The sequence below is a fragment of the Macaca thibetana genome, chromosome 7 (genome assembly GCF_024542745.1).
Source record: "Macaca thibetana thibetana isolate TM-01 chromosome 7, ASM2454274v1, whole genome shotgun sequence".
NCBI classification, from domain to species: Eukaryota; Metazoa; Chordata; class Mammalia; order Primates; family Cercopithecidae; genus Macaca; species Macaca thibetana.
This window is the reverse complement of record NC_065584.1, coordinates 145,312,865-145,338,423: the sequence shown is the minus strand read 5'-3', so window position 1 is coordinate 145,338,423 and position 25,559 is coordinate 145,312,865. Positions and strand designations below refer to the sequence as shown.

At 44.2% G+C, this 25,559-nt stretch overlaps 1 protein-coding gene and 1 long non-coding RNA gene across 2 annotated transcripts in view; both read left to right on the top strand.

Annotated features, from left to right (window-relative positions):
* RORA (RAR related orphan receptor A) overlaps positions 1–25,559 on the top strand; it is a 1,262,381-nt gene that overhangs the window by 811,120 nt on the left and 425,702 nt on the right. The window lies entirely within an intron of this gene.
* The window catches only part of LOC126958750 (uncharacterized), a 60,709-nt gene extending 35,150 nt beyond the window's left edge, over positions 1–25,559 (top strand). Inside the window, exon 2 of the long non-coding RNA XR_007727282.1 lies at positions 1–25,559. This exon is cut by the window's left edge and continues 16,739 nt beyond it. This is a non-coding gene — a long non-coding RNA (uncharacterized LOC126958750).

Below are 25,559 nucleotides of genomic sequence, written 5' to 3'. Positions count from 1 at the left end.
GCCCAGCCTCTCTGGGCCCTTCAAAAGCAGATGTTGCATCTGGTTTGTGGGAGTCTGTGTGCACACACCCAAAGACATTTCATGGCCAACAGAATGGATCGCACCAGTGCCTCTGCTTTTTCCTGTATGAAAAGCTTGTGTCTGGGCTGGTTTTTATTACTGATGTGTAGCCACCTCTGGTATGAAATACCACAGCTGTAGATAATTTTAGAACATCCATCTAGATTTTCTAAATTCATTCATTTGTTCATTAGAACAGATTTATATACCCTGGCGTGATGGGAAATTGAAAGGGGAATAAGACATCCTCCCCCAGCCCTCCTCCTTTAGGAGTATGCCATCCAGGAGGAGAGAGAAGTCATCCACACAAATGCCTGCAATTCAGAACAATGTGTTCTATGTGTCACTAGGAAGGCACCAACAAAGTGTGATGTGAGAGATCAAGGGGGCTTCACAAGAGATGATCTGGGGAAGCTGATTGGAGGAAGAGGTCACATTTGATCTGAGCGTGGAAGCATAGGCAAAATTTCCAGAGGCAAGGAAAGGGCATCTCAAGAAAAGGCCACTGCAAGGGCATAGGGGACGGGAAATACACAGTGCATTTAGGGAGAGTAAGTGGTCCAATTTGCTGAGAATGTAGGCTATAGGGAGAATAATAGAGGAAGCTGAGGCTTAAAAGATAGATTGGGATTTGAATACCAGGCTAAGAAGTCTGGACATGGTTCCATAGGCAGTAGGAGCCAGTGGAGAATTTGGGTTGGGAGATTAGTATGATCATCATGGCACTAGAGGACAACTGGGCAGCTGATGAAATTGGGATGGGTAATACTTGAGGCCCACAGTAGGAGACTTGCTCAGGGTCACAGCCCTGGGAAGCAGCAGAATCAATGCTAGAACTAAGCATTCTGTATCTACAAGTTCATGACTGTGGGAGGCAACCTGGAAACTCCTGGGTAAGGAAGAGGAGTAAGCTTTTAAGTCAAAGATTGTCCAATGTAGCAAGCCATCAACACTCTTCAGGGATTGAGGGGGCAAGAGAGAGAGCCAGGCCACCAAGAGAGTTCAGCTGCTTTTCTGTTCCACACTCCTTGGTTCCTTATCAGAAAGAGCATTCATCCCTTTGCAGTCAAACACCAGAGGTCCTCAGTATCACATGCCAGCCAAGCTCAGAGCATCTCAACAATGCCAGGGAGTCTTGGCATGGGGCTGGGCCATGGGCTTGGTTCTGACTCAGAGAAGTCAGAACCACCTACTGAGTCATTTGCAGGAGCTGTGGTTTCCTGGGAGGTTTCCCAACCAGTTCCCCACCCCGCCAAATCGCTGGTAGCTTGCAAGATCTGAAGGAGCCGCAATTCACAGTGCCAGGACTTCAGGCAAACTCAAGTTGTGTATCTCGAGCTGTTGCACAGAAGTTGTTTCCTTGCACTACATGGAGAAACTTGGCACTTGGTAGTAACACATAAACAAATGAAACTTTTTAACATACCTGTTAGTTATTTGATCTTAGGGAGATCTCAGTTTCCTCACCTATGAATGAGTGACTGTGAGCAAGCAACTGTGATAGCTGAAGGAATTAATGATTTTTAATGGTTTCTCTTTAGTAGGACGGTCCGGAATGATCCAGCCCCAATCGTGACTGAAAGAGTTTACAAGACACTACCTTGGAATCTGGTCCAAGGCAGCTGCTCATGGCATCTCCATTTCTTCATTAAGAAGCTTTACTGCTTCTCAAGCAACCCCACTTTCTCAGGTCTCTCAGACTTTCCCCTCGCTAGTAATCTTGGAAATTTCAAATACCATGAATTCTTTCTACTCCAAAGGATACCATAGTGTGGTTTTCAAGGTGAATTCAAAGACACTGAAACTGCTTGTTATTCCAAATAGAAGTTGCCCCTCTCCCTCCAATATACGATCTTCATTAAAAAATATATATATATCTTGATTCAATATCTTTCTAGATATTGCTTTGAGAATTCAGGATTAGAATTGGTACCACAATAAATTCTAGACCCTAATTTCTGGCATTTCATTGTGTTCAGCTGCAGTGCCGAGTTGAGGCAATGGCTTAACATGGCTTCCTAACATGGCGTTAATACTGAAGGAATGGATATTTAGCTGGAGAAATGAATATTTAGCTGGAGAACTGAGCCAACTGTTTTGAGTCTGCGCTATTAGCATCATAAGGCAGAAGAGCTTAGGGAGAAGGCTGAGGTTTTTGCCAGACCATGTCCTATCTCTTCCTGCCCTTACATTTGCTTATGAGGTCCTCACAGTGGCTGGTGGTCTGTAAAGGGGCTCTTCTGTAGAACTCTCTGTGTGCCAGAAGAGGCAGCTTTGGCCCTGTGCAAGGCACTCCGGAACGTTAAGTCTTGGCATTAGCCACACAACTCTTGATACCAGTGCCTACTTTCTAGAGGCAAAATAAGGACACTTCATGAGAAGAAAGGAGGCCTCAAATGTCGGAGACTTGAAAGACTGCAGGAGTCTGGGAGATTGGCAGGACTTAGCTCTCTGGAAGCTGAAGCCAGGCCTATTCTCTCTTCAACTATTCCCCCTGCAGCTGTGAGTTGGGATTCTGCTTCCCCGTGGAGCCAGAGGAGTGAGTAAGGAAGAGTGCCTGGGCAGGGAGGGGCTGTCCGTGGGTGGCAGCCTATCCAGTGGAGGCCTGTAGGCTGCCCTCCACTTCTGGGACAGGGGCTTTGTGCCTCTGGGCAGTGAACAGCCTACCTCCCAGTGTGCCTCCATGCCTCCTGCTCCTGTAAGCCTGCCTGGCCCCACTTATGGACCTGGAGCCTATCTGCTGCTGTAGGCAGACTCACCTTCTCTTTCCTGGGTGGAATTTTCTCACAGACAGGGAGTTCTTCCCCAGACCCTGGACCAGTCACCCTTCCATGTGGTCTTCCCCGTCTTCCCCCTACCATTTAAAATATACATTTAAGGGGTAAGTCCCTCTCATAACACTGTAGAAAGGGAACACCCACACCCTTTTACCCTCAGAGAACAGACCACTTTCTGTTTTTCAAGGGCTACTTGCAGCCTTAAGCAAGACGTAAGAGGCCTCATATAGGCAGATGTGACGCCATACTGGTTTTGCCCCACCAGGGTCGGTCTCTGGGTTTAGAGATAAATGATTGGGAATCTGTCCTCATGGACCTCACAGTCTACAGGTGAGCAGTTGAGCAGGTGGTGACAGTCACCACATACAAAGTGTAACCACAGAGTTGGGTCCCATCTCCACAGGGCAGACAGTGGGAAACCTACCTTGGACCCTTCAAGGAAGGAATTCAGAAGTCTAACTTCCTTCAGTGAACTGGGCACAATGAACTACGAGGCCGTCGCATTAATTCCAAAGTGGGGAGGGAATGGCTGGTGTCTGGAAGTGTTCACATCTGCTAGGGGAGGCTGAGGACTCCTGGCACTTTGCATCTATAGGAGTTTTTTTTACAGCTTCATAGTGGGCCACCTGGTGTTGCGTCACTTGTGTATTTGTCTTCCCTCCCTGTATTGGGAGACCATATGTAATTCTCAAAGAGGACCCCCACCGTCCCACATGGAAGGCACTTAAGAAATTGGATCTTTCTGTCTCTCTGCTTATATAGACCTTGGGAGTGGAGGTGGGAGGATATGCTCCTCCCTCTTCCTGTTTAGAAATGACTAAATAAGGCACACCCCAGGGACTTGCAGTATTTCGTAGCTGGAAAATGGGGAGTAGAAGGAGACTGGCATATCAGGTCTTATGTTGAGCTTTTTCGTCTGTATCTACTCTGCAGAATGCAAAATGCAGAATGCAGAGGGATGGGCTAGAGCTCTACCATCTAAAAGGGTAGCCACTAGCCACATGGCTACATACATTTGAATAAATTAAAATTAAATACTATTAAGAAATTCCATTCGTCTCTCACACTAGCCACATTTCAAGGGGCCAGTAGTCACAAAAGACCAGTGGCCACAGTATTAAGCAACACAAATAGAGGGCATTTCCATCATTGCAGAAAGTTCAAATGCATGCACCGGAGCATGTGTTGGTCCAGAATGTGCTCCATAAACCATATGCATCTGAAGGCAAGAATGGAGGCGAGCTTGTCAAAATACGCATTCCTGGGCTCCTCCCTAGACCTCCCAGGTCGGTATCTCCGGGGGCCGGAGGGGAGGCCTGGGAATCTGTGTTTTAGCAAGCACTCCCAGATGGCTGTTATGCAAACTCACATTTCAGGATCAGCACTCCGAGGGAAGCCAGAAGTTGAAGAGTGAAGCAGGAAAACCTCCTGGTATGGCGATTGTGGGCATATCAGATGTCTTGTAGCACTTTCTACTCCACTGTAAGAGTTCCCAACCCAACATTTTCAAGAGAATGTGACCGGAGCCTCCAGACTGGCAGCTAAGGGCGCCATCTCAGTAAAGTCCTGGCTGTTCTTCCATCAAGTAGTAAAAACTGAAGAAAGTGGCTGTCCTAGCGTTATCTCCTTCTCTCCTTTTGCAGAACCAGGAGGATGGAAATAACCTCGTTGCTCCCCTTGAGTGTGTTTGAATCACAAGTACCTTCCCTCTAAAATAAATTTATTTCCCGCTGCCTTCCTCCCAACAAAGACCAGCCAGTGATGAATACCAGACTTCATAGCTTATTTGTCAAAGCAGCACACCTGTGAGGATTCCTGTGGAAGATAAATTTTGGTGGGGGGAGGGAGGGCTGGAGGAGGAGGACCTGGCCAGGAATAAATCTTAACATGTTGTACCAGACTGTGAATGAGCGCTTGCCTCACAAGGCTCACCGTCCTGACAAGGTATGATAAATTACCCTCTTTGTTGACACCTTCATTGGGTTATTTATGGCTCATTAATTGAACCGAAAAGGGGCCTTGTAGACCCAGCAGGGGCACCGTACAATGCTCCTCCAGTGAACCCAGCTGGAAGAGAAGAATAAAGGAGGGAAGAGGGGGAGGGGGGCACACAAATGTGTCTGCTCCTGACTTGAGACACTCTTCACCAAAAAATTCAATATTAAAAAAAAAAAAAGAAAAGAAAAAAACCTTTTGGAAGCTCAGGTAAATCTCTCTGGGAATGATTAGCTGTACACCTCGTGCCCCAGCCTGTGTGCAGTCTGGCACCTTCTAGAGGAGCCTGTGCCTAGAGCTCTGTGCATTATTGCCAGCATTACCTTAGACTTGCCTGGAGAGTCAGTATGGCACAGTGGAAACCGTCAGAAGCTCCAGGTACAGTCCTAACTCTCCCATGAACGTGCTGTGGGATTTCAGGGTGGTCACTTGGTCTCTCTGAGCTTCAGATGCCTTCCTTGTGAAATGAGGGAGTTGGATTGGACAAACTCAGAGTCTTTTTCAGTTCTAAGGGGTCTAAGAAAATGAAAAACAGCTTTTCTCTTCACTGCCCATTGTATTAGTTTAACCTCTCCACTTCTGGTTATTACTTGGTCTATTTATTTGGCAAGTAGTGTTTACTGAGGTCCTACCATGTATGAGGTTCCAAGGGGAAGGCAGGCATACCGAGCGTGAGTGCTTTTCTTGTTGGCTTCCGTGAGCTTCCTGTCTAGAATGTTGCTTGTGTTTTCAGGAGCTGATTAGCACTTCCGGATTTAGTTAATCCTTAAATTAAGTAGTTACAGGATAGTCCCTTGGAAGAAACCCTCATTTACTTGACAATAAAGGAACATGAAGTATTTCCAGCTGTCGTGTGTGAAAGATTATTTCTTCAGGGTGCCGCTGTGGTCCATGAATATGTGCAAAAGGCTCATGTGAGATGCAGGGGAGTCTGGATTTTGTCCTGGAGTCTATGAGGAACATTTAAAGGGATTTATTCAGGGGAAATATATGGGCAGGGCAGTTCAGTGTTTGGAGAGATTCTCTAGTGCCAGGGTATGTGACTTAGCATGGAGAAGATGGGAGGATGGGAGGAAAATCTTACTTGATGACTATTGCAGTAGTCCAAACAAGAGAAAGCATGGGCCCCAAACAAGGGCATGACTGTGAGGAAAGCGAAGGGAACACAGGGCTTTGAGCTGGAAGACTGTGGTTCTAATCCAGACTCTGTCAATAGCCAACTTGAATTATTTTCTCCAGAATGAGTATCCTGCTCTATAAAATGAGAACATGGGACTGAATGGTCTCAAAATCTGACTCTTGCATTCTGCAGGGGTTAGGTTTTTCAGTGTTTTTTGTTTGTTTGTTTGTTTTGAGACAGAGTCTCGCTCTGTCACCCAGGCTGGAGTGCAGTGGTGTGATCGTGGCTCACTGCAACCTCCACCTCTCAGGTTCAAGCGATTCTCATGCCTTAACCTTCCCAGTAACTGGGATTACAGGTGTGCACCACCACACTTGGCTAATTTTTGTATTTTTAGTAGAGATGGGGTTTCATCATGTTGGCTAGGCTGGACTTGAACTCCTGACCTCAAGTGATCCACCCACCTGTACTTCCCAAAGTGCTGGGACTACAGGTGTGAGCCACCACACTCAGACGGTTTTCAGGTTTTCATGTTCCCCTGTAGTTAGAAGTAGTAAGGAAGAGGAAGCTGCAAAGACTATATTTGAAATCGAGAGAAGCGTTATTTAATAATGGTTGGAATGTTCATCAGCTGCTGACTGCCGAGTATATGGATGGGTCCTGGGCAGTGAACATTACAGATGGCAATAGGACACATCCTTTGCCTCCATTCCAAATCGCGTAGGATAGAGCTTCCTTATGACTCTCACTCTGTAGAATCCCCATGTTGCTTCAGGTACTGGTTACCTGGCAGCTAGCAGGGAACTGGTCCACACGTGTTGAGCACTTCCTATCTGGTCAGTGAGTTGGGAAGGATGTGTGTGACTAGTGCGCACCCACTTAAAAGTTCATTTCAACTGTTTGGAGAGATCTCCACTCTTTTTCCCTTCCAAGGCTTCCAATAAAATTATTTTTTATTTCAAAATGATAATAATTTTTTCCTGATATTAACAACACACTTAGCGTGAAGTGTTCCAACTGTAAAGAAAAATAGGAAGTACAGAGGAAAATTTTCCCCAAATCTCAAGAGCCAGGTAGTAAGTTAAAACTTCCATAAGGATCCTTCCAGTCATCTCTCTCTGTATAGTCTATCTGCATGTACTTACATATATGGATTACATCATATAGACAGCTTTATTTAGTCAATGATATAGTAGCTTGTGGACATCTTTTGTGATATTTTTGTGCATCATGTTTATGATGCAGGATATTTCATTCATCAGTAGATCATAATGTATTCAGCTGATACATAGTAACAGACATTTAGTTTGTTCCCAACTTTTCTCTTATAAACCAGACTAAGGAGCATCCGTGTGCATATATATTTGTACATTTCTCAAATGATCTCCTAGAAATGAAAGTGCAGAGGCAAAGTATATGCACATTTTTAAATTTGCAGCATATTATAGCCAAATACCGTCTCTGAGAAGATGTACCACTGTACTTAAAATGTCATTTAATGTTCTGTTTCACTGGGAAGTCAATGCACCCAAGGTTGGGGTTGGGCAAGATGGAGGCTGGGATAACTCTGTAATCTACCCAGTGACTCGATCTCCAACTACTGCTGAGTCCATGGGCCTGTTGGGGAGTGTGAGACTTTGGCAAGGGCTTATGGAAAGCTGTAGACAGCCGGGTGTCAGTTGGTGCCAGGTCAGATAGGGTGCCTTCCAGGTTCTGCTGCAGGTGCCTTCCAGGTTATGCTCCAGGTTCTGCTCCAAATGTCGCTGGATAGAGGGATATTTGGCTTTCAAATAGCTGTGTGTCACTGTATGCACAAGCTCATAAGAAATGCAGATATGGAGATGCCTCCAAAACCATAGATGTATACCTGTCATAAATGTTACCATCTCGAGGCCCTCATGCAATGTTTTCTGGCCCCTGATATAGCAGCCTTGTATCCTAGGTGTTCAAGATCAGTTCTCATTCAATCTACTCTATCCTCCCACCTTCAGGGGTGCCTCCAATCATGTCAGACCATGCAGGCCAGATATGGCCTCAGCATTTTTGGTCACCATGTGATAGAATTTAATTCCCCCCAACCATTGTGTTTTCATTCATGCTAAGCACAGAATTTCCACCCATGTATTCATCACCCATTCCTTCAACAGATACTACAAAGTACCTGTATTATTACAGGCACTGTCCTGGGTACCTACAGAACACAAAAATGAACAGAAATATACAGGTTCATGGCATTTGCACAAGAAGGAATTCTGACAGTCCTTGGGTTCCACACCCTCATGTTTCCAATGAGGAAACAGAAGCCCAGAAACGCAAAGTGCTCAGCCGCCGATGGCCAGTCTGATGATCACTCACTTTATCAGGTGCACAGTGCATTTCTGAGTGAGCTGTGGGCCTGCTGGGCCAAAGTTCCATGACAGCCCCTCTGGGGATTTCCTGGCTCCCCTCTGAGGACAGCCAGTCCACAGGGGCCAGAGTCCTTATGACTGGGTCTACAGACAATGTATTGTTAGTACTGTGGGATCGGACAGGTGGAGGAGAAACAGAGCAAGGCTCTGTGGCCCCAAACAATGTATGTAACTCAACATCTCTTGGCTGATCTTACTGGTCCAGCCTGTCTCCTTTCAGTTTGAATATGGGAACATTTCAAATGTTCTCTTCAAAGTCAATCCCATTTAGAGATGATAGATAGTCTGAAGGTGACAACCTCTGAGCTGGGAGAGGTTCCAACACCGAGAAACTGACAACTTTCAAAAGATGCCATTGAGAGAGCAGTCTACACCTGTGGCTGCAGCAAGGGTCCACCTGTCAGGATGTGCTAGGGAGGCACTTCCTCAATTGTTAGAGTACCTTAATTTAATTTAATTTCTATATTTATTTTTGAGACAGAGACTTGCTCTTTCGCCCAGGCTGGAATGCAGTGGCCCAATCTCAGCTCACTGCAGCCTCTGCCTCTCGGGTTCAAGGGATTCTCTTGCTTCAGCCTCCCAAGTAGCTGGGACTACAGGTGTGCACCACTACACCCAGCTAATTTTTGTATTTTTAGTAGAGATGAGGTTTCACCATGTTGGCCAGGCTGGTCTCGAACTCCTGACCTCGAGGGATCCACCCATCTTGGCCGCCCAAAGTACTGAGATTACAGGTGTGAGCCACTGTGCCCAGCCAGATTACCTTTAAATCCTTGAAAATGGTAATATGTCCTATCAGTAATCACTCCTCATATCTCTATGGTTGTTATAATTCACAGTATTTCCACCACATGGCCTGGCGGCCTGCATGCCTCGCCCTGTGGTTTAGTGCTTCACGACTTAATTTTCCTGTGTATTCGTGCTTTACTGATTAATGAGGAACCTGAGGACGGAAAGGGCCAGTGACTTATCGAAGGACAAGAATTTCTATTCCATTACAGATACAGTAGAATTCCATTAAATCAGATATATTCACTTGTAAATATATGAAGAGATCTAGAAGGCTCTAAAATTTTAAAGAACTATAGTGTGTGTAACTTTAGTTTTCTTCTTTTTTCAAATCTGTGTTTTTATATTTTTAGACTACAAGCATATATTAGCGGCAGTGATACAAAAAGAACATTTCTTAAAAGTAGAAGAGTACTTCCTCTCAGTTGTGTGCTTAATTTTAAATGAGTGAAAAAGTACTGAATAAATGTAACTCAACCCCTTCCTTCCATTCTCCCAGCACCTATGTTGGTCACATCTTCAGCCTCAGAAAAGTTGTCAGCTAACACCTTCGGGAGATAAGTTGTCAACAAGCTAAAAGTCAGAGTTCTTTTCTGGAATGGAATGCTACACGTGGGGTATGGGATAGAGGGCAGGAGAGAGGAGAGCAAGTGCCAAGGTGAGTTTCACCCACTTGGGAAGTTTTCAGCGGGCTGGCCCTCTCTGGACCCACCTCTGCCAGTGCCCACCCCTTGAAACACACTGCCCCGTGCTCACACATGATCATGGTCAGTCATCATAGCTCTGCCCCCAGCAGGGCCAGACATGGACTAAGGGGGAAAGAGAAGGTGTCTGAGCCCCTGCCCACTCCCGCTTCCAGCACAACTTAACAGAACCACATCTAGCACACGGCAAGCCCTGTGGTGAGTTAGAGGGGAGGGTTTTTTCCCGGCTCTTCTGGGTGGGGTTGTTGCCACTGTGATCTGTAGTGGGAACACAATTGACACAGAAGGTTTGGGACAACTAGAAAAACAAAGTTTTGTTGCTGTGGAGCGTTCGGAAAGGCATCAGTAATTTGCTTAGCGGTTAGTCTTTAGATGTAAGTCACTAGGTGGATCAACACAGCAAAGCAGTAAGTAAACATATTTTAGGATTATGTGCTTTTTAAAAAAGTCTTGGGAGAGACCCTAGAAATCACTGGAAGCCCACGGAAGTTGGTGCCTTGACTCAAGTCACTCTGAATGTCAAGGGCCGAGATGACCGCAGGCCTCCAGCTCCCTGTCCAGTGCTTTTCCTCACCAGCCTCTTTTCACTCTCGTCTGTTCATTTATCCCATATACGTTTGTTCGAGGGCCCACTATGTGCCAAGTGCTGTGCTGGGATGTGGAATATACAGATGAATAAAATGAAGGCCCTTTGTTCGGGAGCAGGGGACTCATGATCTCCTTAGAGGAAGCAGAAACATTAGCTGGTTATTTAATAAAACGCAGTAAGAACTTTTAGATGCATGCAATCCAGGAGACAATCTGTTTTTTTAAGGAATCAGCACAAGGTAAAATACTGCTTAGGCATGTGATCCGGCCTTTGTTCAGACTTCAGAGGACGGCATCCAGTGTGCAAGATGAAAACGACAGCTTCTTTGGGCCATGCTGAAAGAGCAGAGAGAAAAGATACAAAGTGCAAAAAGTGGGTCCTGTCTGCTTTACTTTCACCTTAATTTGGGCGCTATGTTTATTTGAGGATCTTAAAACGTTTGTTTCATACAAACAGTGACACCAGATATCACACCTTGTCGGTCTTCCCGGAAGTACCCCTTACAGGATTTCTTCTGCATATATGTGTGACAATAGGATCTGCTCTGCCATTTGTGTTCAGTCTTGTTTGTGTTAAAGGGTCTTTCCTTTGTGATATTAGATGTAGTTTTGACGGTGACAGCAACCATCCATGGTTCTAAAGAATTCAGAAGAGTGTTACAGACAGAAACTCTGAATGTTTTTAGGAGGCTTCATGACAATACCCTTTTTTCTCTCCACAAAGTATTCTGTGATTGGTGACCAAAGTCATAAACAGCTTTCCTATCTATTGCCTTTGTGATTAAGACATTGAATTAATTAAGAATGAAGAAATGCATACTAAGCATACCTTGTTTGGATCTTGATTTGAGCAAAACAGTTGTAAAAATATATTTATGAGTTAGGAAAACTGGGTAAGAAGTAGAATAGTAGTAGTAGTCTTTAATGATCATGGATGTGAGTATTTTCTTAAATAGACTTTATTTTTGGAGCCATTTTAGGATCACAGAAAGATTGAACAGAAAGTACAAAGAGCTGTAATCCCAGCACTTTGGGAGGCCGAGACGGGCGGATCACGAGGTCAGGAGATCGAGACCATCCTGGCTAACACGGTGAAACCCCGTCTCTACTTAAAAAAATACAAAAAACTAGCCGGGCGAGGTGGCGGGCGCCTGTAGTCCCAGCTACTTGGGAGGCTGAGGCAAGAGAATGGCGTAAACCCGGGAGGCAGAGCTTGCAGTGAGCTGAGATCCGGCCACTGCACTCCAGCCTGGGTGACAGAGCAAGATTCCGTCTCAAAAAAAAAGAGAAAAAAAAAGAAAAAAAAGAAAGTACAAAGAGCTTCCACATACCCCTTCCCCCCACTCTCCCACCATCAATATCCCCCACCAGAGTGGCACATTTGTTATAATCAGTGAACCTACATCATTATCACCCAAATTCCATAGTTTATATTAGGGTTCACTCTTGGTGTTGTGCCTTCTACAGGTTTGGACAAGTTTATAAATACACGTATCTACCGTGGTAGTATTATACAGAACAGTTTCACTGCCCACAAAATCCTCTGTGCTCTGCCTGTTCATCCCTCCCTCCCCCTAAGCCCCAGCAACCATTGATCTTTTTCATTATGTTTTCTCAAAGAGTTATTTCTTAGAGATACAAACTGATGTATATATGCAAAAAAGGCATACATCTGTAGACTATGCATACATTTTTTAACGGTTGGGGAAACATACAGATGAAACAAAACTGGCCATAGGCTGATAATTATTGAAGCTCGGTGATGGGGTCCATGGGGGTCTGTTACACTGTTCTCTTTAGTTTTGTATATATTCAATATTGTCTATCAAATTTTTTAAATTTTAATAATGAATGACCATATATTGAGTACCTGCCATGTGTGAGGTTCAGGGCTAGGTGTTTTACATGCAGCTTCTTATTAGATCCTCACAACAGCTCTGTTAGTGAATTGTATTATGCTGGTTTCTCAGATGAGGAAGATGTAGCGTAAAGGTAAAGTGAATTCTAAAAGCCACATGGTGAGTAGCAGAGATGGGATTTGAACCCTGTTTTTTCCTTAATTGTATTGGAGCATAACACATACAAAGAAATGTATACAGATCATTTTTGTGCAGCTCAATGAATTTGTATGTGAACACATCACCTATACCCACATAACGAAATGGAATAGGATCAGCATCTCCAAAACCACCTCGGGACCTTGCCAGTCACTACCCTTCCTCAGAGGTAACCACTGTCTTGACTTCTAGCACCTTATTGCATATATTTTGAACTTTATTTAAATTGAATCTTGTGGTATGTACTCTTTTATGGATGGCTTCTTCTGCCTAATGTTCTGTGTGTACAATTTGTCCGTGTTGATGCCTGTAATGGGTCTCTCCTTTTTGTTGCTGTGTAGTATTCCACGGTAGAAATATGCCATGATTGATCCACTCTGTTATGGATGGAATTAGTGGTATTTCCACTTTGGTGTTTTTATGAATAGTGGCTCTGTGAATATTCTTATACATGTCCTCAGGTGGATTTAAGTATGGATTTCTGTTGGATTTATCCTAGAAGTGGAATTGCAGGGGGCATGGGGTAGGCATATGTGAACCAGGAGCTCCAGTTTTCTTTCTATCACCCATTTTTCTCTACAAATAGGTTAAGAAATTAACCACTTTATGTGATTAGTTCTATAAGACTGGAGAATAACACAGGGTCTTGGAAGGTTATGAGGTAGAACCAAGATTGCACTTTGGGCCTTGATATTCTGGCCCAGGGTTGATCATGAGCCCCAAGGCCTAATCCAGACATTCAAGGCTTCATAAATCTTCACTGAAGTAAGTTTAATGCAAGAAAAGAATTCCACTGAAGTGTCCTGCATCTGTAGTTTCACACAATAGCATGTCATTTCAGGACACCAAAAATCATCTCACAGAGAGAAACATGAACATACTTGTTTAAACCATCAGCAAAAGGAAAAATGTTACGAAAATTTCAATAAAATTCATCTTGACATTTGGTGTACCTGAAGATTTGTCAACATTGTAGCAATGGTCTCATCACAGTTTCATCTTTGAGGATGAACAATATGTATTGTAATAGCTCACTGTTAACTATGAACCCATGTATGTAGGCTTCTCCCTGGGGTAAGTGGTAATCCACATCTGTCACACCTGCAGTGCCCAACCTGTTGTTCCTAGCACCCAGCTTGAGTACTGGTAAAGCTTGGTGACTTTAGGCCTAAGAGAGACCTAAAATGGATGGCCTACTGACAGTTCCAGGTGACAGCGATTGTCTGAGGAAAAAATGTGGGCCTCAGATGCGAATGGGCATAGGTTCAAATCCCATATCTATCTATTCTTTGATGTTGAAAATATTACTTAATTGTGAGTCTCTACTTCTTTAAGACAAAGATGATGAGATTAGCCTCAGAGAAATATTGGAGAAAGGTTAACTTAGATGATAGAGGTGGAAGATAAAATGATTGATTCATAGATAGAAACATGGATACTTAGATATATAGATAGATACATAGATGGATGCACACTTAGTTCCAGGGTCTCCAGAAGCTTTCTTTTCTGCCTCCAAGTCCTTTGGATGTTTGGTTAGTGGGGTGAGATAGCGCTGCTGAAGCGGTGGTGGCGCTGATAAAGGAGGAGGCCTCTTCTGTTTCCTATTCCTTTCCACTAAAACTGAGCCTTCTTCCCCTTCTCCTTCATATGTAGTAGCACAGGAGAGTGTGTGATCCTTCCTGGCTCTTCTGTACATTCTACAAGATTTTATTTCCTGCATGGTTGAACACCAAGCATGAAGATTATTATTTATTTGTTACTGACCTGCATCCAGAAATTTTATACTAAAAACACAGGTACAAAAAGATCAAAACAATATATAAAACAAAAGCAGATATCAAGCAAAAGAGAGGAAAAGAAAACAGTAATGAAAACTCCTGCCTAAAGAAAAGATGGATTTTCAGTTTCCTAGCAGCTAGAGGAAAAGGGAATCGTTGTGGACTTCAGATTTCTCATTATCTAGTAGTAGAGGGGCATTGCAGGTCAGGAGGTGCAAATGTCTGCCTGCTCTTGACCAGTGAAAGGAATTTGATACAGGAGTCTTTGTGCTGTAATCAGGTAAAAATATATGTATTAAAAATCACAGAGTAGCTTCTATAATGGATGCAGAGGCACTCCCTATATAGGTATTATCTATATTAGCCTAGTCTCAATTTGAAGCATCAACAACTCCTCCCTCATGAAGAAATTGCATTATGGAAAATCACTCGGAGGTGGCCTGTGTGGGCTCCAGCCCTGGCTCTGCCATTTGTCTGCTTTGTGACATTGGACCATACCTTCCTTCACCCCTTCTGGGCCCTGGGCTTCTCCTCTATTAAACGAGGGGTCTCCTGCAGTTCTAAGAGCTAAAGATTCTCTTATTCTCCATATGCCAGGCACCCCGTTGTGTGAATTTCTCCTCCCCATGCCCGGTAATACCCAGTGAGAATCAACAGTAAGAGCAACCTCAAAGGAGGAGAGTCAACTCAAGGGGATGTGAAGGAAAAGCCAAGGAAGCCCCTGTTGCCAAGAAATACAGCCTGGAGACCAGTTTTGTCTTTGGGGGCAGGGTGGTTCCTGCTTAGCGCATATTATATAAGCCGCATGTCTTCTCATAGCATCGTAAGTAGATGGAACCTACCATCTCCTCTGCTTCTGCCTGCCTTATATTCTGTTGGTCCCCACAGAGCAGAGGACAGGCAGCCATTCAGTCTCCTGGGTTTTGAACCCCTTAGCCCAAGCACAGGCTTTCTGAGCTTCCTTACTCCCTGCCTAACAAGTTGGTAATTCCTGGCTGTACCCTGGCTCAATAGACCTGAAGACTAGCCTGGTACAACTCAGGGCCTGCACCCTTTGCTCAAGCTCACACATCTCTTTCTCCTCCCTCCCTGTCACCGAGGCACCCCAGACATGCCCAGAAACATGACAAACCTGCACAACTACATTCTTCACCTGCCAGAAGAAGAAAAAAATTATTTCTGATATCTCCAAGGTTCCTGCTTTTCTGTCAGTTGGGAATGAAAAGATAAAGTTCTTTCATAACAGCATTTTCTTACAAAGCCACAACTAATCATGTCATTAATGGGTAATTCCAAGGTAGCTAGTTGTTGGTAATCATGCACCTCCAAAGTACCCAGTTTCTACGTGGCAATTCCAATCGTAATTACCATGAAATTATATAACTGCAAATTATCCTGCCCTGTGAGTGGTGTAAATAAATACATACCTGCTCTGTGATAATAAACGTGAATGACATGGTTAGTTAATTAGTAGCCACTGGAAATTCACCAATGGGCTACCAAACCAATAACTCTCTCCGGAAGAGGGAAGAAGATGGTCGATGTTTGTTCAGTTTGGTTTAATCAAGGCTTTAGTGAAGGCATGGATGCTGCCTGCTCTTTCTTTTCTCCTGGTTCCTTGAATCTGGAAAGTGAGGCTCTGTTAAGTTAGCAACCAGGACTTTCCAAGGACGTTAAGGCCCACACACTAGTTATATGACTTTGGAACGGTGCTTGATCCTTCTGAGCCTCAAATTCCTTCTCTGTAAAATGGGAGTGATGCCAGCTTAATGGCAATGCATACCTCCTGGGGTTGTCACAAGGATTAGATGAGGTTACGTACATGGACGCGTGCTATAAACTCTCCAAGGTTCGCTGTTACTGGCTGAGAATGGGAAGAAAGCCCAGCTTCACAGGCCATCCCACTTTTGTGCTCAGAGGGCTGGGTCTGATTCAGTTGGGTGTGAAGCGCTATAGCAGAGACGCTGTCAAGCTTTGTCACTTGAGGGTGGCAGATTGAACCCAGCACTGAACTCTTACCACTTTCCGAAGGGAGGTTATAACTCCACTTCCATCAGGAAATAAGGGCCGATGCTTCAGATGCGTGAGAGAAAGGGATTACACTCAAAGAAACTTAACTCCTGGGAGATTATATTCTCAGCCCTTGCCTTTAACTGGTGAATAAATCAGCCAAGAGTAAACTGACCAGGAAAAACACCAGTTATGCAATGTGAGGGCTCTGGCCCAGCAAACACAGCTGCCCCTCGGCCGACGTTTCCCTACTTTCTCCCAGATAGAGCTGCTTGTGGGTGCCTCATCAGTTAGGAAAATTCCAGAGGGAAAAAGTGGGACAGCACCCAGCAATTTCCCGGGAGTGTCTAGGCCAGGCTTGTAGAACTTTCAAAAATAAGACCAAGAAAGGCCACTTTCCTCATGACGGAAAACTAACGCCATTACTCTGCTTTTTGATGCACCTAAGGGCTGCACCTTGACAAACAGAAAGCTACTTTCAGGGATGATAGATTTATATTCCAAAGGGCTACTAAACTTGTAACCATAGTAACAAACAAAGCTATTACATAAAATGGCTTTGCCACGTAAAAGCAATAATTATATTAACCAGATGGGAGGAAAAAGGAGAAGGAAGTCTGATGAATGTGGAAGGCACCAGTAAATTGGTTTGAAAATGCATGACATTTTCCTAAATTACATCTGTTTGGGGAGGCGGGTAGGTGCCCAAGGATGAAGAGCTGTGATGAAGTTGGGCCCAGGCCCCACCAGGTGGCAGTATGCAGAAGTTGTTGAAGCAGCTCCTCTGTTGAGGGTTTTGGGCTCTGGAAGCCGGATATTTCTTCAAGGCTTGATTTTAAAGCACTACCCCCTCCCATCGCCAGTGCAATGGGGAATTTCCCTGTCAACACTAACAGTGTAGAACTGGCCCAAATTAGACTTTATTAAGACGGATGTTGGTTGAGAAATATTCTAGTTGCAATAAGCAATGTATGCTAAGCGAAACATCAGCATGTTCTGATTAGACCTTGAGTGTATGATACAGATCAGGGCTCACCGTGCAGTTAACTCCTGAGTTTCTACCCTGATCTCTAACACTTGGCCTTAAACTTAGCTGCACGTCACAATCACCAGGGGGTGAGGGGGGCTTTAAAAAATACCGATGCCTGATGCCTGAGTGTCACACTCACCTATCACCTTTTCTGATTTAATTGAAGGTGATGTGGCCTGGGCATTGGTATTGAAAAAAATATATATCCAGGCAATTCTCGTGATATTTTCAAGGGATGGATGAGTAGGAAGCTATTTATTAAGAGGAAGCTGATGTGAAATATTCAGAATTGGCATATTTCGGGGCAAAGGGAGCTACGGGCTGACTTCCTCATCGACTGCTTCCTCTTTTAGTCTAAATCTCTGTTTAATTATTCCAACTCAGAAATACCAGCTAAATTGTATGGAAAATGTTGTCCTGATGTTTTAGACTGTCTGCACGTTTGTCATAGAATACCAGGGTCTCTTCTCTTGTTTTCAGTGCCTTGTGAATCTCAGTGAAGATGCCTCCTATACAATCCCTGGTCAATCAGATCTGTTCCTTTACAAGGCTGGGAGGATTACACAACACAGACGCATTGGAGGGAATCTGAATATCTAGCTAGATCTTGTGTAATTTGACCCAATCAGTCAAACGACACATACAGGAACAGCCCTGGGAAAAGTGTTAAGTCGGCAGAACTGCCTTGTCTCCATCACTCCTCACCTCCCCTTCCAGTGCCCCACCCAGTGGATTTTAAACCTTTCTTTCCTTCCATTCAATTTTAGATGTGACATGTTGGTGAGTGTAATAATGGGTTAATCAGGGAAAGAAACACCCCCAGGTCTCTGCTGTTTTATGAACTTTTTCTAATAGCCTTCCTCTAGGAGCCCTTATTATGTGATGACAGTGCGCTAAGTGCTTTGTCTCATTTAATTTTCCCGGCAAATTCATGTGGAAGCCATTATTAGCTCCATTTTATAGAAGAAGAAACTGAGACTTGAAGAGAGTAAATACATTGTTCTTGGCCCCATAGCCTATTGGGATTTGAACCCACATTCGAGTGAGCTAGAATTCTGATCTCATGCTGCCACTTTTTCCACTTCTTAAAGCCGAAGCTTCCTCATTTCACCGCCCAATCATGGAGCCAATAGCCACATGTGACTATTTAAATGTAAATCTAAATTAATTAAAATGATATAAAATAAAAAATTCAGTTCTTAAGTCATACCCCATTTCAAGTACTTAGTAGGCATATGTGGCTAGTGGTGAATGTACTGCAATGTGCAGAAATAAGAGTATTCGCGCCACCATGGAAACTTTGACAATGCCGAGAAACAATCTGGCAAATTTTCTCAATTTAGATGAGGAACCGAGGTCCAGAGAGAAGAAGTGATGTGCCTAAGAATGAACCCGTCCTCTGCACTGGGACCTGTGCCCCACCAGTGGAATCAGTGCTGTCCGAGAACTTCCTCCAGGGCCAGCACTCTGTAGGTGTGTGCCTGTGGAGGCAGTGGCCAGGATTCAGTCAGACCACTTATTGGGGAAAGAAGTCCCAGTGCTCATGATCCGAAATGCAGCTCAGAAGGCATGTTTTGATGCTTCTTCTGGCCCATGCTGGGGAGAGCAGGCTACAGAGATAACTGCCCAGAGCCTTGTTTCTGCCCTGCTGGGACTTAAAATCCAGAGGAACATATTGCACTGGAAAAAGTTGAGTTTTTAGAATTAGATAGGCTAGTGTTCAAGTTCTGGTGTGGCTGCTTTCTAGCTGGGCAATTTTGGGTGTGATAGTCTCTCTGATCTCCCCTCCTCATTTGGAAAGTCATGATCACCATAACCATCTGGTAGGGTTTGTTGTGAGTACCAAAATGAAAGGTGGAAGCATTTGGCCCAATACCTGCTTCAGAGCAAGTGCCAAAGAAACATTAGTGCCCTCCCCTTCACCAAAGCTTCTTCCTGGATGGTCCACTGGCCCCCGGAGTCCTCTGCTATTTCTGGGGTCACCCAGAAGGTGAATAAGCACTTTACGATGTCTGAGATTTTTAGTCTTGACTGCTTTTGTTTTCTAAATGATGGAACTCCCAAGCCTTGGTTTCCATGGATTTACTATCCATTTATTAATCACATTCACAGATTACTTCCCAGTCAAGTGAGATGTTCAATAGAAAATTTATTCCAGGGCACTGTGGTTTTAGTGCACAATTTAAAAAAAAAAAATGGGAAAGAAGCCAGCTGGACTATGAAGTATTCATTTGCATCACAAATATTTACTGCGTTCTGTGTGCCGGGTACTGTGATAAGTCTTGGAGACAGAACAGTGGACATGGTAGATAAAATTCAAATCCTGAATGCAATTCCATAAACCACAAATAGAAAGCACACCTTTGTATTTCTTGTCATGGCTATAGATCTGACTGGGAATGTATGTAAGGAGGAGTGGCTACCTGGTTCTCACAAAGCATGGCAGTGGACTTAGTGAATTCATTCTCTGTAGCTAGGAGCCTGAATTTCCCTCACCTCCCCAAGGGCAAGCACTTTGGGAAAGCCCTTTCCCCAAAGCCTCCTGCCCTTTCTCTCACAATCTGACGTTGCAGTTTACATTTGGTGCTTCTTGAGTCCAAAACAATTTCTTAATTCAACAAATGATCACACATCATTCCCTGGCTGTGTAAAGAACAGCAAATTAGCACAGCCAAAGCAGGAAATATTTGCTCTGAATGTGCACCCCTCTTTGTTTTCACAGCCTTTTTCCAGTCAATGGAGTGCAGATCATCTATTGCCAGACACCATGGTATACACTAGGGTTACAGAGGTGAATAGGCATGGTCCCTTTTGTACAAAACTCACAGTGTGAAAGGGAGACAGACATTAACAGAAACACTTAATCCACCAGACTGAGTTCCATAGGAAGCAGTGACATGACAAAAGGAGTGGTCAATTGTTTGGAGGGAACTATGAGATGGAAAGAAGAGGAAAGATAATTCTCAAAAGACAAAACAGCATGCATATAAAGGCATATTTTTTGTTGAGAGCCCCTTTAATAGACTCTAACTCTACAGCTGTTACTTTGACACCCTATACAGTAAATCCATAGTATTTAAGCAGATTCTATACTCATCCAAATATTTGCCCATAGCCATTCTTTAACCATGTCTGCTGCTAACAAATGCCAGCAAAGCACAGCATTGTCTTTGTTTTAACATTTGCCTTAAAATAGGGCCACCTTTCTGTTTTCCACCTGACTCACAATGCAACAGAAAGACCTGGAATGAAGCAAGTCATTTGGTGCCCTGAGATAAAGGACAGCACAGCCTGTCACGTGGCAGTCACGGGGGAAGTTGTACTGACAGTCTCTTAGAAATGTAAAAACAATAAGGGGACTTGGCAACCAGAATGGAATACCAAGACGTTGCCCAATTTCCTCCAGGCTTTCCTAGGAGAGGTGGGTGTAGGAGCCTGGGGTGGAGGGGCTGAACACAGGCTTGCTCTACTGGCTTTAGAAACCAGAAGTGTAACCAGCAGCTCTCTGTAACTTTCCAGGTGGTGAGCATGGAGGCTGTGGACATGGCAGGGATTTCCATGTCCATACCAAGGGCCCCTCCCTGAGCCTGAGCATGGGGTAGTGAGCTCTGAGCTCACTCCTGAATCCCAGCACATCATCTCTCAGAAGCCAGGGAAAGAGGAAGTCCTCCAAAGCATGGCTGCCCTTACCCAGGGTTTTGTGGAGCCCTCTTTAGGCAGATTATCAGTAAGAATAAACCCTATAGTGCTATAAAAGGCTGTGAAAAATTGCCCTATAATGGGCAAGCAGTGATACCTTTTCAGAGCACTATTTTTTTCAAATTGAACTTGTTTCTAAAACTAAATTGTAATGGTTGTACTATTCTATACATTTACTGAAAATCATTAAATGTCATTAAATTGGATGCTTATAATGTGTGGGTTTTGTGGTATACAAACTATGCCTCAGTAAAGCAGTTCTAAAAGATTTTTTTTTTTTTTGAGGCGGAGTCTTGCCACCCAGGCTGGAGTGCAGTGGCCTGATCTCGGCTCACTGCAAGCTCCGCCTCCCGGGTTCACACCATTCTCCAGCCTCAGCCTCCTGAGTAACTGGGACTACAGATGCCCACCACCACGCTCGGCTAATTTTTCTTTTTTTTTGTATTTTTAGTAGAGACAGAGTTTCGCCGTGTTAGCCAGGATGGTCTCGATCTCCTGACCTTGTGATCCACCCGTCTCGGCCTCCCAAAGTGCTGGGATTATAGGCGTGAGCCACCGCGCCTGGCAAAAATTTTTAAATCACACCTGTTAATGAATTCCCCAAACACTGTTTCTCTAGCACCTAGAGGTGGTGGGTTTTTTGTTTTGTTTTGTTTTTTGAGACAGAGTCTTGCTCTGTCACCCAGGCTGGAGTGCAGTGGCGCGATCTCGGCTCACTGCAAGCTTCACCTCCCGGGTTCACGCCATTCTCCTGCGTCAGCCTCCCAAGGAGCTGGGACTACAGGCGCCCAACACCATGGCCGGCTAATTTTTTGTATTTTTAGTAGAGATGGGGTATCACTGTGTTAGCCACGATGGTTTCAATCTCCTGACCTCATGATCTGCCCACCTTGGCCTCCCAAAATGCTGGGATTACAGGCGTGAGCCACCGCGCCCCGCGAGGGGGTGATTTTTTTGTTTTATTTTGTTTTTTGAGACAGTCTCCCTCCATTGCCCAGGCTGGATGGAATAGAGTGGTGCAATCATAGCTCACTCTAGCCTTGAACTCCTGGGCTCAAGTGATCCTCTCATCTCAGCCTCCCAAGTAGCTAGAACGACAGATGCAGCCCACCACATCTGGCTATTTTTTTTTTTCTTTTTCTTTCTTTTTTTGTAGAGACAAGATTTTGCTGTGTTGCCCAGACTGGTCTCAAACTTCTGGCCTCAAGCAATCCTCCCACATGGGTCTCCCAAAGTACTAGGATTACAATAGCCGTGAGCCACTGCATCTGATCTGGTTCAGAGGGTTTAACAGGCACTGTCTTAAGCAAAATAGTGGACAAACAGAGGGGTTTCTAATATGCCTGTTGTGCCCTTTCTCCACCTCTGTGACCTTCCCACAAATCAGTTACTGGGCGAGTCGTGGTGGCTAATGTCTGTAATCCCAACACTTGGGGAGGCCAAGGGGGTCAGATCACTTGAAGTCAGGAGTTCGAGATCAGCCTGGCCAACATGGTGAAACCCTGTCTTTTTTGTATTTTGTAAAAATACAAAAAAAAAAAAAAATTTAGCCAGGTGCATGCCTGTAATCCCAGCTACTTGGGAGGCTGAGGCACGAAAATCGCTTGAACACAGGAGTTGGCGATTGCAGTGAGCTGAGATTACACCATTGCACTCCGGCCTGGGTGACAGAGTGAGATTCTGTTTGAAAAAAAAAATGAATAAATAATCCATTACCTGACACTTCTCTTTTAGCCCCTCTTTCTCCCAAAAAGAATTGCTTAGTATTTTACTTACTCATTAATGAATGTGTCCTTGGCTTTTTTAATATATTTGCACTTTAAAGCTGTCTCTCATTGTAGAATGATTTTTAAAATATTTATTCAAAGGATTTAAAACCTTAAGGGAAGGGATAGAAGGGTATTGAAGAAGAAGGGCTTTCCCCTAAGATCCTAGAAATCACAACAGGAAGACAGCTATCTATTTTGTCCACCAGTAAAGTCAGCTGACTGAGTATGATGGAAAATTGGGTTGATCTGATGTTTTCAAACATGGCCATGGAAATGGCCTTGAGAGCAAAGGGTATGCTGAAGACTAGTCCAGCCCTTTCATCAGTCCACCAGTGAATCAGATATGACCAGGAGCTTCCATCACAGAGAAGCTTACTGTAGTTACAAGAACAGCCAGAGTCAGCCGGGCACGGTGGCTCATGCCTGTAATCCCAGCACTTTGGGAGTCTGAGGCGGGTGAATCACCTGAGGTCAGGAATTTGAGACCAGCCTGGCCAACATGGTGAAACCCTGTTTCTACCAAAAATACAAAAAAAAAAAATAATAATCAGCTGGGCATGGTGGTGGGCACCTGTAATTCCAGCTACTCAAGAGGCTAAAGCAGAAGAATCGCTTAAACCCGGAAGGTGGAGGTTGCAGTGAGCCAGGATCACGCCATTGCACTGTAGCCTGAGCAACAATAGCAAAACTCTATCTCAAAAAAAAAAAAAAAAAACAGCCAGAGACTCATAAAGATGATTTATGTCCATGGAGAGAAGTGTGAACTCCTAAATATTGACATGACTGACAGTGTGGGGATGAATTTAATTAGTTATTACAGTATCACTCTTTTAACCTTTACAAGCATTTTGCATGTATCAAGAGAGAAGCCATGTGATTCCATGGAGAAAATGAGATGGAACTAGCCAAGCTGGGTTTGTACCTTGTCTGGTGCTCTCTAAGTTCTTTGTGAACTTAGAGCCACCTAAACTGTCTGAGTCTCAGTCTTCCCATGTCTACATTGGGACCCCCAACTTCACAAGGTTGTTTTGAGGTGCATGGTATTCACCTGCTTCCACATATTGCAGAGAATAATTGTGATTGAATAAGAGGAGCATGTCACAAATTAAAATGCTTTACACTATGTACTCGATCTTCCAAATAATTTTCTGAAAAAAGATATCACAGATAGCTATTACTACCTGATGGCAAAGAAACACAGTAGTGGCTAAGTGACTTGCCTAGGATTAATATCCACATTTCCTGATAAAAATAGGGCTTTCTGGAAGCTAGCATTTTTAAGATTCTGGGTTAGTTTCTGCTGTGGTTTAGGGAATCCAGACAGGGGATGTCAACATTGACATTTCAGAACCCTTCCAATTAGTCTCAAGAGTTCAAATATCTCACTCTGTTCAATACAACCTGGAGTGTAATCATTTGTTGGTAATAACCTAGCCCTTGTTTAGCCTCATGGATCTGACTCTGAACCTGGACATCCTATGGACAAAAACACCACTTGCTTTTTATTGGCATGTTGGGTAGAACGGCTCCACACAGCTAGGAAACAATTTTATTTTTCCCCTTTGCAACTCAATTATGAGGCTGAAGGGCACATATAGATTTTTCTGCAGGAAGCAAAGGGCTTTCAGGCTTACTTGATGAGTAGATTTCTGCATCACCTCTGTGGTAAAGGGTTAGCTGCTTTTAAGAGGCAAAAATGCCCAGACTGAAATAAAGAAGGAAAAAAAAGAATAATACATTCCAGATCGCCTTGTAAAAAATAGGGAGGTGTTCTCAATCTTGGCCTTTCACTCCTGTCCCACTTGAGGCCAGTCTCTTTCCAGAGGCTCTGTGGAACAGCAAGGGCCCTGTGTGGTGGTGAGAACGCTGAATTAGGAGGCAAAAGCACCATGCAAGGGTTCTGTCCCCAAATGTGACACATGCTGAGTGGGGATCCTGTTTAGAACCTTCAACCTTCTGTTCCTCTGTTTCTCTGCCTTTAAAATGAGGGAAATAGATCGACTACTTTAACAAACACCCCCTTTATAAATAACTTGTGACTTTATTTTCCATAGATTCTTTCTCAGAGTACGTCTTTCTCCATTTATTTATGTGTGTGAGGGTTCAATAGTTTGATAAAGGCTATGTTTGAGAGAAGATGGAAAGGCAGGAATAAGTTTTGGTCTTGGGTTTACTGCTAACTTTGACTTTTCCCGTTAGCCCACCTAGGTTCTAAGGAGCCAGTCTCCAGAGCTTCGACACATGGGGTGCCAGGCTCTGTTTTTCTGTTAAAATCCTCCACATTTCCTGACTCCTCAGAACAGCTCATCTCAGCCGGGAGTCTGTGGCTGAGGCTGGCCAAGACGTCAGCAGAGTACCTGGAATGGAACTCCAAGCAGGTTGAAACTTGGGAGCCTGTGTCCTTGCAGTCTGAATATTTGGGGTGGAGAGAGGTTAACTCTGTTATGCTCACCGCTGGGACCACAGCAAAAATTCCTTTGCCACTATTTCTGTAGTCAGGTGGAGCTGTCCAGGGTTCAGGTGGCTTTCCAGGACATGCTTCAACTTGCTTGGAGATGGGTGGTGTGAGCAGACCCCTGGGTGTCTCTCTCTGGAGGTAATAATGACAAAGAGGTTTGTCCACTGAGGGAGAAATGAATCCCCAAGTCTGAGGGGACAATCCTTTTCTTCAAACTATCTCTGAGTTGTTTGTCTACAGTAACCTTAGAACTCTCTGTAAAAAAAAAAAAGAAAAAAGAAAAAGAAAAGAAAAGAAATAAAAATAAAGTAAAAGAA